This window comes from Cervus elaphus, chromosome 14 (genome assembly GCF_910594005.1).
Source record: "Cervus elaphus chromosome 14, mCerEla1.1, whole genome shotgun sequence".
Taxonomy (NCBI): domain Eukaryota; kingdom Metazoa; phylum Chordata; class Mammalia; order Artiodactyla; family Cervidae; genus Cervus; species Cervus elaphus.
The window spans coordinates 4,644,344-4,660,248 of NC_057828.1; the positions used below are offsets into that span (position 1 = coordinate 4,644,344).

The 15,905-nt window shown below is 39.9% G+C and overlaps 1 pseudogene; it reads right to left on the reverse strand.

The window, feature by feature from the left end:
- Nucleotides 1–6,461: 6,461 nt before the first annotated feature.
- Nucleotides 6,462–7,431, reverse strand: LOC122708033 (annotated as a pseudogene).
- Between the last annotated feature and the right edge of the window lie 8,474 nt (nucleotides 7,432–15,905).

Sequence of the window (15,905 nt, forward strand, 5' to 3'; positions counted from 1 at the left end):
TAAAATTTAGAAAGATAGTAATGATGACCCTATATGCGAGACAGCAAAAGAGACACAGATGTCAAGAAAAGTCTTTTGGACTCTGTGAGAGAAGGTGAGGGTGGGATGATTTGTGAGGGTAGTGTTGATACGTGTATATTATCATATGTGAAGCAGATCACCAGTCCGGGTTTGATGCATGAGACAGGGTGCTCAGGGCTGGTGCACTGGGATGACCCTGGGGGATGGGATGGTGAAGGAGGTGGGAGGGAGGTTCTGGATGGAGAACACGTGTGTGCCTGTGGCTGATTCATGTTGATGTTTGGCAAAAACCACTACAATATTGTAAAGTAATTAGCCTCCAGTTAAAACTAATTAATTAATTTAAAAAATAAAATGCAAATTAAACTTAAAAAAATGAGGCTTATGGAAGCTTCCTTATAGGAGAGACTGACTAAGGGGAAAACTGGGTCTTGTTCTGATGGGCAGGACCATGCTCAGTAAATCATTAATCCAATTTTCTGTTGGTAGGTGGGGCTATGTTCCCTCCTGTTATTAACCTGGGGCCAAATTATTGTGGAGGTAATGAAAACAATGGGGACCTCCTTCAAAAGGTCCCATGCATGCACTGCTACACTCAGTGCCCCCAACCCTGTAGCAGACCACCTCCGACCTCCGCCTCTGCCAGAGACTCCTGGACACTCACGGGCAAGTCTGGGTCAGTCGTTTGTGGGGTCACTGCTCCTTACTCCTGGGTTCTGGTGCAGCCAGAGTTCTGTTTGTGCCCTCCAAGAGTCTGTTTCCCAGTCCTGTACAAGTTCTGGTAGCTCTATGGTGGGGTTAATGGCAACCTCCTCCAAGAGGGCTTATGTCATACTCAAATCTGCTGCACCCAGAGCCCCCACCCCTGCAGCAGTCCACTGCTGACCAGTACCTCTTCTGGAGTGGCAGCTGCACAGCGCTGGAGTGAGGATGTACCCCACGTTCAAGGCAGAGAAGCCCCAGCTGGTTGATGCTGGAGTGGTGGCTGCATGACCCTGTAGTGGTGGTTACATGGTGCTGGAGCCACTGTGAGGAGATACCCCGTGTCCAAGGGCAAAGGAGAAGCTCCAGTAAGACTGTAGGAGTGCTGAAATCACGTTTAGAATCAAACCCCATACCCGCCAGAGACACTCGAAGGGCTCACACAAACCTTGTGCACACCAGGACCCAGAGACCCCAGAGACTGAGACAAAAAAATGGTAGAGTTGAACTTATAGAGTTACAGATGTAGAAAACAAATTTAAGGTTACCATGGGGGGGATGGGGTGTGGACAAATTGGGAGATTGGGATTGACATATATGGTGGTGGTGATTTAGTTGCTAAGTTGTGTCAGACTCTTTGCGACCCCGTGGACTGTAGCCCACCAAGTGCTTCTGTTCATGGGATTTTCCAGGCAAGAATACTGGAGTGGGTTGCCATTTCCTTCACCAGGGAATTTTCCCCACCCAGGGATTGTACCTGGATCTCCTGCATTGCAGGCAGATTCTTTTCCAGGGAAACCTGATCTATTCATAAAATGGATAACTAATGAGAATCTGTTGTATAGCACAGGGAACTCTACTCAATGATCTGTGGTGGCCTAACAGAGGAGGAAATCTGAAAAGCAGTTGATGTGTGTGTGTGTGTGTGTGTGTGTATCTGACTCACTTTGATCTCCAGAAGAAGCTAACACAACACTGTAAAGCAACTATACTATAATTAAAAACTTAAAATAAAATGGAAGCTAATTATGAGAAAGTGACAGCCAATATAGTACTCAACAATGAAAACCTGAAAGCCCTCCTGCTAAAATCTGCAACGAGACAAGGATGGCCACTGTCACTACTTCTTTTCAATATAGTATTGGAAGTCCTAGCCACAGAAAATAGAGAAGAAAAAGAAATAAAATATGTTCAAACTGGAAGGGAAGAGGTAAAGTTGTCATTATATGCAGGTGATAATATATTATATACAGAAAACCCAAAAGATTCCACGCAGAACTACCAGAATTGATAAATGAATTCAGAAAGTAGCAGGATACAATATTAACATGGAGAAATCAGTTCCATTTATTTATACTAACTTTAAGTGAAATATCAGAAAGAGAATGTTTAAAAAAAGCACCAATACCTTTTAAAATTACACTAAAAAAAGCCCTTAAACCTGAGAAGGTGAAAGAAATATGCTATGAACTATAAAATATTAATAAAGGAAATTAAAGATGATTTAAAGAAATGGAAAGATATTCCATGCTCTTGGATTGGAAGAATTAATATTGTTAAAATGACCATACTACTCAAAACAATATACAGATTTAATGCAATCCCCATCAAATTACCCATGACAGTTTTCACAGACTGGAACAAATAACCCTAAAATTTGTATGGAATCATAAAAAACCTAGAATTGCCAAAGCAATTCTCAGGAAAAAGAACAAGGCAGGAGGCATAACCCACCCAGATTTCAGACAATACCACAAGGCTACAATAATCAAAACAGTGTGGTATTGGTACAAAAGCAACCATAAAGATCAATGGAACAGAACAGAGAGCCCAGGAAAAAACCCACACACATGGATTATTAATATTTGACAAAGGAGGCAAGAATATTCAATGGGGGAAAGACAGTCTTTTCAGCAAGTTGGGCTGGGAAAGTTGCACAACTGCATGTAAATCAATGTAGTTAGAACACATCCTCACACCATGCAGAAAAATAAACAATGGCTTAAACATCAGACAAGATACCATAAGATTCCTAGAAGAGAACATAGGCAATTATACTAAAGGTTTTTTAGGTCAGTCTCCCAAGGTAATAGAACTAAAAACAAAAATAAACAAAAAGCACCTAATCAAACTTACAAGCTTCTGCATAGCAAAGGAACCTGTAAACAAAACAAAAAGACAACCTATGGAATGGGTGAAAATATTTGCAAACAATGTGATTAATAAGGACTTAATTTCCAAATACACAGAGCTCATGCAACTCAACAACAAAAAAACAAGCAATCCAGTTGAAAAATGGGCAGAAGACACACAGATGGCCAATAAACACATGAAAAGATGCTCAACATTGCTAATGATTAGAGAAATGCAAATCAAAACTACAACCTCATTGTAGTTTTGATTTACATTTCTCTACACCACTCAGAGCAGCATTATTAAAAAGTCTGCAAGTAACAAATGCTAGAGAGGATGTGGAGAAAATGGAACACTCCTACACTGTTGGTGGGAATGTAAGTTGGTGTGGCCACTGTGGAAAACAGTATGGAGGTTCCTCAGAAAACTAAAAATAGATTTACCATATGATCCGCAACCCCATTCCCAGACATATATGTGAATGAAACTATAATTTAAAGAGATACACATACCCCTATGTTCATAGCAGCTCTATTCACAATAGCCAAGACATGGAGACAACCTAAATGTCCATTGACATATGAATGGATAAGGAAGATATATATATGAGGGGATACTACTGAGCCATAAAAAAGGATGGAGTAACACCTTTTGCATTAACATGGATGCAAGTAGAGATTCTCATACTAAGTAAAGTAAGTAAGTCAGGAAAGGAAAGACAAATGCCATATGATATCACTTGCATGTGGAATCTAAAATATGGACTTGTATACAAAGCAGAAACAAAATCACAGGAAGAGAGAACAGACCTGTGGTTTCCAAGGGAGAGGGATGGGAGAGGATTGGACTGGGAGTTTGGGGTTAGTAGATGTAAACTATTACATGTAGAATAGATAGACAACAAAATCCTACTGTATAGCATAGGGAATTATATCAATGTCCTGAGATAAACCTTAATGGAAAAGTAATATAAAAAAGAATGGCTCAGTGGGAAAGAATCTGCGTGCAATGCAGGAGACACAGGAGATGTGGGGTCGATCCCTGGATCGAGAAGATCCCCTGGAGGAGGGCATGGCAACCCACTCCAGTATTCTTACAGGAAAATCCCATGGACTGAGGAGCCTGGTGGGCTACAGTCCATAAGGTAGCAAAGAGTCAGACACAGCTGAAGCAACTGAACACAAGAGCATATATATGTGTGTGTGTGTGCGTGTGTGTGTATCTTAATCACTTTGCTGCATAGCAGAAATAAACACAATATTATAGATCAACTACACTTCAATAAAAAAAGAAAGCAGACTAAAATTGATGTGTTAAGCATTCTAGTTAAGAAATTAAAATCACTATATATACCTGTCAGAGTGGCTATCATCAAAATGATCACAGATAAAAAATACTGGCAAGGATGTGGAGAAAAGGGAACCTAGTATACTATTGGTGGGAATGTAAATTTAGGTAGCCACTTGGGAAACAGTACGGAGTTTCCTCAAAAACTAAAAATAGAACTGTTTCATTATTTAGCAATTGTACTCTGGGTATCTATCAGAAGAAAACAAAAAACAAAAAAAATTTGAAAAGATGTATGTACTCCAATATTCATAGCAGCATTATTTGCAATAGCCAAAATAAGGAAGTAACTTAAATGCCCATCAAGAGATGAATGGGTTAAAAAAATGTGTGGTGTGTGAGTGTATGTATAAAATATATATAATGGAATATTACTCAATTATAAAAAAGAATGAAAATCTGACATTTGTTTCATTGCCTTTTAACTGAGAGTGGTTCCTCTGCTTCTTCATTTTACTTCTATTTCTCTTACTCTGTGAGTTTAGGAGAAAGTTGTCGACTGTAGTCTTAGACAGTTATTTACATGCAGCAGTGTCCTTGTGTAACTTGTGTGGCTTTAATATTTTTGGCATTCTGCTTTAGTCTGGATGCCTTCTGCCTCTTTCCTCAGCATGCCCTGGCCGTTATCCCCTTCACAGGGGATGTGCAGATATAGGGGCTTGCATGTACTCCTGGAGGCCACACCAGCAAGGACAGTGATTGACTACTGCTCGTGTGTCTCTCAGCAGCGGCAGCAGTCTGTGCATGCTTCCTGGTCCCATGACAGGGGACAGTGATTGGCACTCGCTCCTGGTTCTCTCGGCGGTGGGGGTGGCTTGCACCCACTTCTGGAACGCACTGTGGCAACCGAGGCTCACGCTCACCCTGAGAGCTTCTGTCCTGTTGCCTGAGAGCATGCAGAAGGGAAAGAAGTTTCTGTAGTGATCCTGCCCCTTCCCAGCACAACCCCCAATAATGGTACCTTGTGTCTCTGGCTGGCCCACGTTTCTTCTGCATATGCCCTTGGTTGTAACCGCACCCCTCTCCTGCCCGTTCGGGCTGTCTCTGTGCAGTCAATCCCAGTTGTCTCCCCATGTCTGACCTCTGAAGCCCCAGCTTTGGCACTCAGTCCCTGCCCTCCCTGGCAGACAAGCATCTCAGACTGGGGAGTGCAAGGTGATGATACTGAACATCTGGGCAAATCTCTCTCTGTTTTGCCTTACACAAGCCAGTTGTTGTGCTCTCCTCCAAGTCTCTGAAGCTCCCTGTCCATCCTGGCTGGTGTTCCCACCAGTGAGGGGACTTCCCCAGGGTGCAGGAACATTTTTCTTTCACAGCTCCCTCCCAAGAGTACAGGTCCTATCCTGATTCCTTTCTCTCTTCCTCTCCTTTTTTTCTTTTGTCATACCTGGTTCCATGGAGATTTTCTTGCTCTTTCAGAAGTCTGAGGTCTTCTACCAGTGTTCAGTAGATGTTTTATGAGAATCGTTCCACACATAGATGTATTTTTGATGTATTTGTGGCAGGAGGTAAGCTCCACATCTTGCACCTCTACCCATATTGATCCCCCTTCTGATTTATTTTTTAATATAGGCATTTAAGACTATAATTTTTCTTTAAAGTGCCACTCTAATTATATTTCACAAGTTTGACATGTAATGTTTTGTCTGTAAGCCTTTCTAAATATTTTTAACTTCAATTTAAAATGTCTTTATTCCATGAGTTATTTAATGTTTTTATCATTCATGGATGTTATTTTCATACATGTGATAATATAATAGATTTATTTTTCTTTATCACATTAAAGAATATTATTGTACTTTCCTCTAACTTTCACTGTTGATGAAAAAAGGAGTCAGTCTAGGTATCATTTACTTGAAGGTTATATATTTTTTCTTGCTGACTGCTTTTAATATCTTTTCTCTTTAATTTTAATATTTTTAATTTTTAAAAATAAAAATTTATTTTATCCATCTGTTTATGACATTATGACATAGTACACAAGAGGCAAAGTGTTTCACATCAGAGATTGCACTTCCAACTCCTTGGAATGTTCTTTGTTTTTTTTGTTTTTTTTTTTGTTTGTTTGTTTTTGGATAAAAGGGAAGACTAGACAGGAAAGGTAGGAAATGCTTGGGTAACTAAAATAAGGTTGGGGCCTCGGGGAGCAATACTAACATCATCCTCACAGGGATTGGGCACAAGGGGCTGTTTGTGGCAAGCTAATTTTCTAGGACTGTTAGCTGGAAGCATAGGAACACCACTTCTGGATGCTCATGCTATCTCATGCTTAAGTCATGAGATACACAGGTATAGAGCACTTTCTGGTAGTCACTCTTGGTGTCTTGCTGGATGTAGTAGTACGGCAGCTTGTAATTGTGGGAGACCATGATTCTAATCAAGCCCTTATAATGAGGGCTTGCTCTTCAGGGAGTCATATACTGCAAAATACAGTAATTTATTATGAATACTCTGGGCCAGGTTTAGGAAAACATCTTCCCAGTCTCCTTTGACCTCTTTCTTTATGCTCCCTAATAAGTTTATAAATCTCTAAGGGACATAACTCTCGTACCTTTCAAGTACTTTCTGGAGGTGACACACACTCCGCTTGGTAATGATGTTTATCCATTAAGAGCATCAGTTCTCTCCTCTTCTCTTTAGTACAATAGAGACTGAAGGTATCTTCATCAGTTAGTACATAATGACAGAGCCATCCTCTCCTCTTCTACCCTTTACAGGGGCAACTGACTACTTGCAGAAGTCACCAGATGTTTCAGAAACAATGTCCTTCTCCAGATCAATTTTGTACATTTCCTTGTAGACTCTGTTAATTTTCTGTAGCTTCTGGTTGGTCCTTGAGCAAATAATCTCAGGGAGTCCTCATTGCACCCCAGCCCCTTTCAAATCAGAAGCATAATACTGAGCAAGTGTTTTCAACAGTTTTCAAATCACCATCTTTAGGTGGCTGGACAAAGCTGATGGCAGTGCTGATGCAAGTTTCTTTTTTGTCCTTCTCTGGTAGGCAATATCCTGTCTCTTTTCATTGCTGCTTTTGGTCAAAATATGGATGATGGTAACCTCATCCATACCTTTGCTCTTGATGGCTGTTTCAATGTTCAAAGCATTTTACTCAGCGTCAGAGTTGTTCTATGCTTTGACTGACCTGTCTGTACTTAAAAGTGTAGTGTGATTACCCTTCACGCTGCGCTTGCACAGAAATTCATGAACAGGAGACATTTTGACAGAAGCTGGGCCAAGTACCAAGAGCTATGTGGACCCATTTTTTAAAAATTTATACATTATGAAATTATCAATATATGTTATAAGTGTATGTACTTTTTATTTAAACTGCTTGTGATTAGCTGGGCTTCCCAATTTTGTCAGTTATTTGTTCTTCAGTTCTGAGAAATTTTAAGCCTTTAGCTCTTCAAATACTGCCCCTCTTTGTCTCAGTCTTTAGAATTCCAGTTCAATCTTTCTCTCCCACTTTTTATCTCTTTGTCTCTCTGAACTGTGTTCTGAAGAGTTTCTTTAGATCTGTCTTCCAATATTGTAAATCTCACTTCAGCTTTTCCTAAGCTGATGTTTAACCATTTCATTTTTCAAGTGTCTCTTTCAAAAGTTTTTTTTAATTGAGAAAATGTAACACAATTCAGAAAGGTGCAAAAATATAAATGGAGAAGGAAATGACAACCTGCTCCAGGTGTTCTTTCCTGGAGAATTCCATAGACAGAGGAACCTGAAGGGCTACAGTTCATGGGGCCACAAAGAGTTGGACACGACTGAGGGACTAACACTTTCACTTTCACAGCTTAACAATTAATTATGAAACAAATACTAAGTAATCACTCTAGAAATGGAACTTTACCGAAGTCCAGAATTTGTGTCTCTGTTTCTGATCCTCAACCACCACTTCCCCCACCAGAGAAAATCATCACTCTGACTTTAGTCCAATAATTTCCTTGCTTTTCTTTATAGTTTTACCAGCTATATCCATTTTTGTTTGTCTGTTTTAATGTAATGCTCTGTATTTGGGGTCTTACATCTTTTATTCAACATAATATTTGAAAATTAATCCATGTTTGTACCTGTGGTTCACTTATTTTCCATGTTTTGAGGCAGTACAGTTCATGAAAATATTACACTTTTTATTCTGCTTTTGATAGATATCTGGATTAGTTTTTTCCCCTTTTTATGGAGGCACTGTTTTCAACAATGCTGCTATGAACATTATTGTATATGTATATTGAAACACATGTGCATGAATTTCTCAAGGCTACGTACTAGGAGTGGAATTGTTGGGTCACAGATTATGTATATCTTTAATTTTACTAGATAATTCCAGGCTATTTTTCAAAATGTTTGTTCCATTGAATTTTTTAGTTCAATTGTTTTACTTAATTCATTTAGAAAAATTTTATTTGGCTCTTCAAATCTGCTTGATAATATATTCCTTTGCTATTTTTGGATATTTTAATTTTCCTTAAGCTTATACATATTACATATGTTTTTTCAGATCCAAAATAGAAGCCTTGTAGGCACGATTCTGCTCTATCAGGGTTTCTCAATGTTAGCACTATTGACATCTTGAGCCAGAGAAGACTTTATTGTAGAAGGTTGTCCTGCACATTAGAGGGTGTTTGACAGCAACTGGCCTCTGCACATTAGATGTCAAGAGCATACACATTCCCCTCCTAGCTGTGACAACCAACGATGTCTCTTGGAGGACAAAGTTGCCCTAGGTTGTGAACCACCATATGCCCTCTACTTTTTCCCTTATGTGACCTTACTCATGGTACCTTGTTTCCTTGTGTTTTGTGATTTTTTTTGGTAAGCTCATGTTTCTTAAAGCTGTATCTGTGGGAATTCTCTGATGCTTGGATTGAAGTTGCTTTCCTCTGGGATGTTTTCTATTTGCTACTGCCAAGCACCTGAAGACATTGCTAGCTCAGGATCATACAAAAAATAAACATTTGGCTTTAGATTTTTTGAACCCCTAAGATAGTGTGAATTATGGGCCACAAATCTGCACAAGGTTTAGCTGATGGTTACTGATTCTCAAAAGAAATGCTTTTCTTCTATTTAGTGCCAGATTTAAGGCAGCTGGGCATGACACGGATTTATTTTTAATTCACCCTTGTAATGAATTGTAGCCTTTGGGCTCTAGGTTTATGGATTTATTCTGGGAGTGTGGACTCCTATTAGTCTCTTTACCTTTAACAAACCCTCTGTGTCTTGCAAGATATGTGAAAATTGAAACTCATTATAAATGCTGACATTAGTGCAGGTTTATCTTTCTGGTTTTTATGTGATTTTAAGGTTTCCGAATTTACCTGTAATTTTCCCCCGATCTATTGGTTCATTTAAAAAGAGTTTTCAATTATTTTGTCCAGTATTTTTAGTTTTATTTAATGAGAGGATCAATCACTAAACTACTATGCTATACTTCAGAACATGAAGTCCATAACTTAAAAGATTACAACAACAGTGAAGCTGACTGAACAATTTAACACAACACAAAAGCAGTATAAAAGCAGTTAGATTAATAATTTATACAAAGTGCACTCTTATGGGCCTATGCTAAATGTGGGTTGATTTTAAGAGGATTGATGAAGTCCATGAGGACAGGTGTATAACAAATGGAGTTGTGGAGGGTGCTCCAGTAGGTCATATCTCAACACAGGATCCAGATTTTCTCACTAGTGAGGATTCTCAGCACTGACCTCAATGGTTTCTTGAGAAAAAGAAAACGCACTCAAGTATTGCTAAGTCAGACCACATAGTAGGATATTTTAAGTTCTGGAATTTATCCAGTGTTTTCTATAATTCTAGGAAAATTTATTTTCTTGGTGAGTATGATTAACTTTCACTATAATCAGTTCCATGGAAATGAAGTCCCACTGATAGGTTTGATGCTTGGTGATTTAGATACATCTTCAAGTTTGCACAGAGTGATTAAGAGCACAGAAGTCAGACTGCCAGAGTTAGAGTCTGGATTCCCCCACTTAAAAATCTTTCTTCTTAACCTTACAGTGTCTCCATTGTAATATTTGTGAATTTGCTAGAAATTATCTCATAGGTTTGTTGTGAGGCTTGAATGAATTAGTACATGTAAAACACCTAGATTAGTGCCTGGAACATATAAGCACTCAATAGATATTAATTCCAAAATGGTAATGTAGATATATATGAGAGGGTAACAGGCAGGAAGGCCAGGGGTCTCCAAACAGAGGAAATAGGCTGCAAGTGTCAGACATTTTTTATCTCTCTCTTAAGTGGCAGGAGGAAACAAACAAGTGTTAGATTTTTTCCCCTTCTTTATACAAATTTAAAAGGAGGTCTCATATATATATATATATATATATATATATATATATATATATATATATACACACATATGTATACATGTGTATATACATATATATATAACATATATATACATATATATATATAACATAACAAAATTCATACCAAAATTCATACCATTCATATCAAAATCTGAGAATGTCTCCTGAAATGTGATTTTATGTCCATCAGATCGCACTGCATTTCTTTATTGTTGGTGATTTCATTGGGTTTCCCTTGTGGCTCAGCTGGTAAAGATTTCATTGTGCTCAGAGTACTGAAGCAGTAAGAAATGGAAGCAGGTTCCAGTGGTCAGTCACTTAGTCCACACATCCAGCTTCAGCTCGACATGAGTACTTCCTCCATCCAATACATCAGCAGAGTTTCACTTTCAGGATCAGAATGTTTACAAGTCTTGTCACATACAGAGACATGAGTTGCCTGAGGTCTGAAGAGTTGAGTCCCTCAAAGCTTTTTAATTCCCTGTGGTGAAGAAGCAGTTCAGTAAACCAAGAAGCAGTTCAGTAAACCAAGCAAATGTCCCATGACCACTACCCAACAGCATCAATATAAATAATATTTCCATACTATGTTTCATCTTGTAAACCAATTTCAGTAAACCAACAATAATAAAAGCACAAGAACAAAGAAAATTAACAACTTTGGTGACTTCCTCCATGGTATCAAGCAATGAGGTGATTTTCAAAGTTCACAGTACACATTCTTCAAACAAATGATGCAATGCAAATGCCTTTTGATGGGAATAAACTGCTGAGATCCCTCTGCCCCATCTATACTTTTCTTTCTAGGAGACCAGGCTACAAACAGTGAGCTCTATTTTTGCATGTTTATATTCACACTGTCTTTAATAACCTGCTTTTGGGAGGCTGAGGTTTAGTTCTGTCAGAAGTTTCTGGTATACTGCCTTTCAGAGTCAGTGGGCCACACACTGATCTTAATCTTATGAACAGAGGCAGCATGGTATATATGAATCTTGCTTTAAGTCTCTGCACTTCTTACTTGTTTTCTTCATTTAGCATTTATTGGGCACTTACTGTGTGACAGGAACTTTTCTAGGTGGCTTCCATAAATTCGTATAATTGGGAAGGCAACAACAGGCTCCCTAAGCACAACTGGCCTTTCTCAAGGAGATGGAGGCAAAAGAAGTGAGAGACCCAAATCAAAATGATCGTGTGTTTCCAGACACACCCTTACCCTGTGCTCCTCATATTAGCCGCTGGATCCACTCAACATCTGAGATGGAAACCGGGAAGTCATCCTAGAACTGTCCTCCCTCCCTTCTCATATTCCATTTATTCCTCATCTCTCAAGGCTTCTCCCTCACTGATCTGTAACCAGCTGTCTACCTGTCCAACTTTCTCTCTTAAGACAGACACTCTATTTGATCATTGACTGACTTGTTCAATTGCTAAGTTGGGTCTGACTTTTTGTGACCCCGTGACCTGCAAAGTGTCAGGCTCCTCTGACCTCCACTATCTTCCAGAGTTTGCTGAAATTCACCTCCATTGAGTCAGTGATGCTAACCATTTGACCCTCTGCCCTTTCTTTTGCCTTCAGTCTTTCCCACCATCAGGGTCTTCTCCAATGAGTCAGATGACCAAAGTATTTGGAGCTTCAGCTTTAGCATCAGTCTTTCCAATGAGTATCAGGGTTTATTTATTTTAGGATTGACTGATTTGATCTCCCTGCAGTCCAAGGGACTCTCAGGAGTCTTCTCCAGCACCACAATTTGAAAGCACCAGTTTTTTGGTGCTCAGCCTTCTTTATGGTCTAACTCTCATATCCATGAATGACTACTGGAGGAAATAATAGCTTTGACTATATGGACTTCTCTCATCAAGGTGATGTCTCTGCTTTTTAATATATTGTCTAGGTATGTCACAGCTTTTCTTCTAAGAAGCAAGAGTTCTTAAATTTCATTGCTGTAGACACTGCCATGGGGCTTCCCAGGTGGTGCTAGTGGTAAAGTGGTGCTAGTGCCAGTGAAGGAGACGCAGGTTCGATCCCTGAGTCAGGAAGATCTCCTGGAGGAGGGCATGGCAACCCACTCCAGTATTCTTGCCTGGAGAATCCCATGAACAGAGAAGCCTGGCGGGCTACACTCCACAGGGTCCCAAACAGGCAGACACAACCGAAGCAACTTAGCACAGCACAGTCACCATTCTCAGTGATTTTCAGTTCATTCACTCAGTCGTGTTCCACTCTTTGTGACCCCACGGACTTCAGTACACCAGGCCTCCCTGTCCGTCACCAACTCCCAGAGTCTACCCAAACTCATGTCTGTTAAGTCGGTGATGCCATCCAACCATCTCATCCTCTGTCAGCCCCTTCTCCTCCCACCTTCGATCTTTCCCAGCATCAGGGTCTTTTCAGATGAGTCAGTTCTTTGCATCAGGTGGCCAAAGTATTGGAGTTTCAGCTTCAGCATCAGTCCTCCCAATGAACATTCAGGACTGATTTCCTTTAGGATGGACTAGTTGGATCTTCTTACAATCCAAGGGACTCTCAAGAGTCCTCTCCACAGTTCAAAAGCATCAATTCTTTGGTGCTCAGCTTTCTTTATAGTCCAACTCTCACGTCCATACATGCCTACTGAAAAAACCATAGCTTTGACTAGATGAATCTTTGTTGGCAAAGTAATGTCTCTGCTTTTTATAAGCTGCCTAGGTTGCTTATAACTTTTCGTCCAAGGAGCAAGTGTCTTTTAATTTCAAGGCTGCAGTCACCATCTGCAGTGATTTTGGAGCCCTCCAAAATAAAGTCTGTCACTGTTTCCACTGTTTCCCCATATATTTGCTATGAACTGATGTGACCAGGTGCCATGATCTTAGTTTTCTGAATGTTGAGTTTTAAGCCAGTTTTTTTCACTCTCCTCTTTCACTTTCATCAAGAGGCTCTTTAGTTCTTCTTCACTTTCTGCCATAAGGGTGGTGTCATCTGCATATCTGGGGTTATTGATATTTCTCCTGGCAATCTTGATTCCAGCCTGTGCTTCATCCAACCTGGCATTTCACATGATGTACTCTGCATGTAAGTTAAATAACCAGGGTAACAATATACAGCCTTGACATACTTCTTTCCTTATTTGGAACCAGTCTGTTGTTCCATGTCTGGTTCTAACTGTTGCTTCTTGACCTGCATACATATTTCTCAGGAGGCAGGTCAGGTGGTCTGGTATTCCCATCTCTTTAAGAATTTTCCACAGTTTGTTGTGATCCACACAGTCAAAGGCTTTGGCATAGTAAAGCAGAATAGATGATTTGCAGTGATTTTGGAGCCCAAGAAAAGAAAATCTGTCACTGTTTCCACTTTTTCCCCATCTACTTGCCATGAAGTGAAGGGACTGGGTGCCATGATCTGTTTTGTGAATGTTGAATTTTAAGCCAGATTTTTTATTTCCTCTTTCACCCTCTCAAGAGACTCTTTAGTTCCTCTTCACTTTCTGCCATTAGAGTGGTATCATCTGCATATCTGAGGTTGTTGATATTTCTCCCAGCAAGCTTGACTACAGCTTGTGAGTCATCCAGCCTGTCATTTCACATGATGTACTCTGTATATAAGTGAAGTAAACAGGGTGACAATATACAGCTTGTTGTACCCCTTTCCCAGTTTTGAACCAGTCAGTTGTTTCATGTCAGGTTCTAACTGTTGCCTCTTGACCCACATACAGGTTTCTTAAAAGACAGGTAAGTGGTCTGGTATTCCCAGTCTCTTTAAGAATTTTGTACAGTTTGCTGTGATCCACACAAAGGCTTCAGTGTAGCCAATGAAGCAGAAGCAGATGGTTTTTCTGGAATACCCTTGCTTTCTCCATGATCCAATTAATGGAATTTGATCTCTGGTTTCCTTTTCTAAACCCAGCTTGTACATCTGGAAGTTCTCAATTCATGTACTGCTGAAAGTCTAGTTTGAAAGATTATGAGCATAACCTTGCTAGCATGTGAATAAGCACAATTGTATGATAGTTGGAGCATTATGACTGGATGAAGCATAAGCTGGAAACAAGATTGCCAGGAGAAATATCAATAACCTCAGATATGCAAATGATACCACCTTTATGACAGAAAGTGAAGAAGAACTAAAAAGCCTCTTGATGAAAGTGAAAGAGGACTTTATCTTTCTGGCTTACTTCACTCTGTATAATGGGCTCTAGTTTCATCCATCTCATTAGAACTGATTCAAATGAATTACAGTATACTAACGCGTATATATGGAATTTAGAAAGATGGTAATGATAACCCTATATGCAAAACAGAAAAAGAGACACAGATGTACAGAAAAAACTTTTGGACTCCGTGGGAGAAGGCGAGGGTGGGATGTTTCGAGAGAACAGCATCGAACCATGTATATTATCTAGGGTGAAACAGATCACCAGCCCAGGCTGGATACATGAGACAAGTGCTCAGGCCTGGTGCACTGGGAAGACCCAGAGGAATCGGATGGAGAGGGAGGCGGGAGGGGGGATCAGGAGGGGGAATACATGTAAATCCATGGCTGATTCATGTCAATGTATGACAAAAACCACTACAATATTGTAAAGTAATTAGCCTCCAACTAATAAAAATAAATGGAAAAAAAAAAAAAAAAAGAAAGTGAAAGAGGAGAGCGATAAAACTGACGAAAAACTCAACATTCAGAAAACTAAGATCATGGCACCTGGTCACATCAGTTCATAGCAAATATATGGGGAAACAGTGGAAACAGTGACAGACTTTATTTTGGAGGGCTCCAAAATCACTGCAGATGGTGACTGCAGCCTTGAAATTAAAAGACACTTGCTCCTTGGACGAAAAGTTATAAGCAACCTAGGCAGCTTATTAAAAAGCAGAGACATTACTTTGCCAACAAAGATTCATCTAGTCAAAGCTATGGTTTTTTCAGTAGGCATGTATGGACGTGAGAGTTGGACTATAAAGAAAGCTGAGCACCAAAGAATTGATGCTTTTGAACTGTGGAGAGGACTCTTGAGAGTCCCTTGGATTGTAAGAAGATCCAACTAGTCCATCCTAAAGGAAATCAGTCCTGAATGTTCATTGGGAGGACTGATGCTGAAGCTGAAACTCCAATACTTTGGCCACCTGATGCAAAGAACTGACTCATCTGAAAAGACCCTGATGCTGGGAAAGATCGAAGGTGGGAGGAGAAGGGGCTGACAGAGGATGAGATGGTTGGATGGCATCACCGACTTAACAGACATGAGTTTGGGTAAACTCTGGGAGTTGGTGATGGACAGGGAGGCCTGGCGTGCTGCAGTCCATGGGATCACAGAGTCGGACACGACTGAACTGTTAGCAGGTGCTCAAAAGTTGTTCACTGAGTGAATTAATGAATAAGTTTTTATTATTTCTACATAAAAA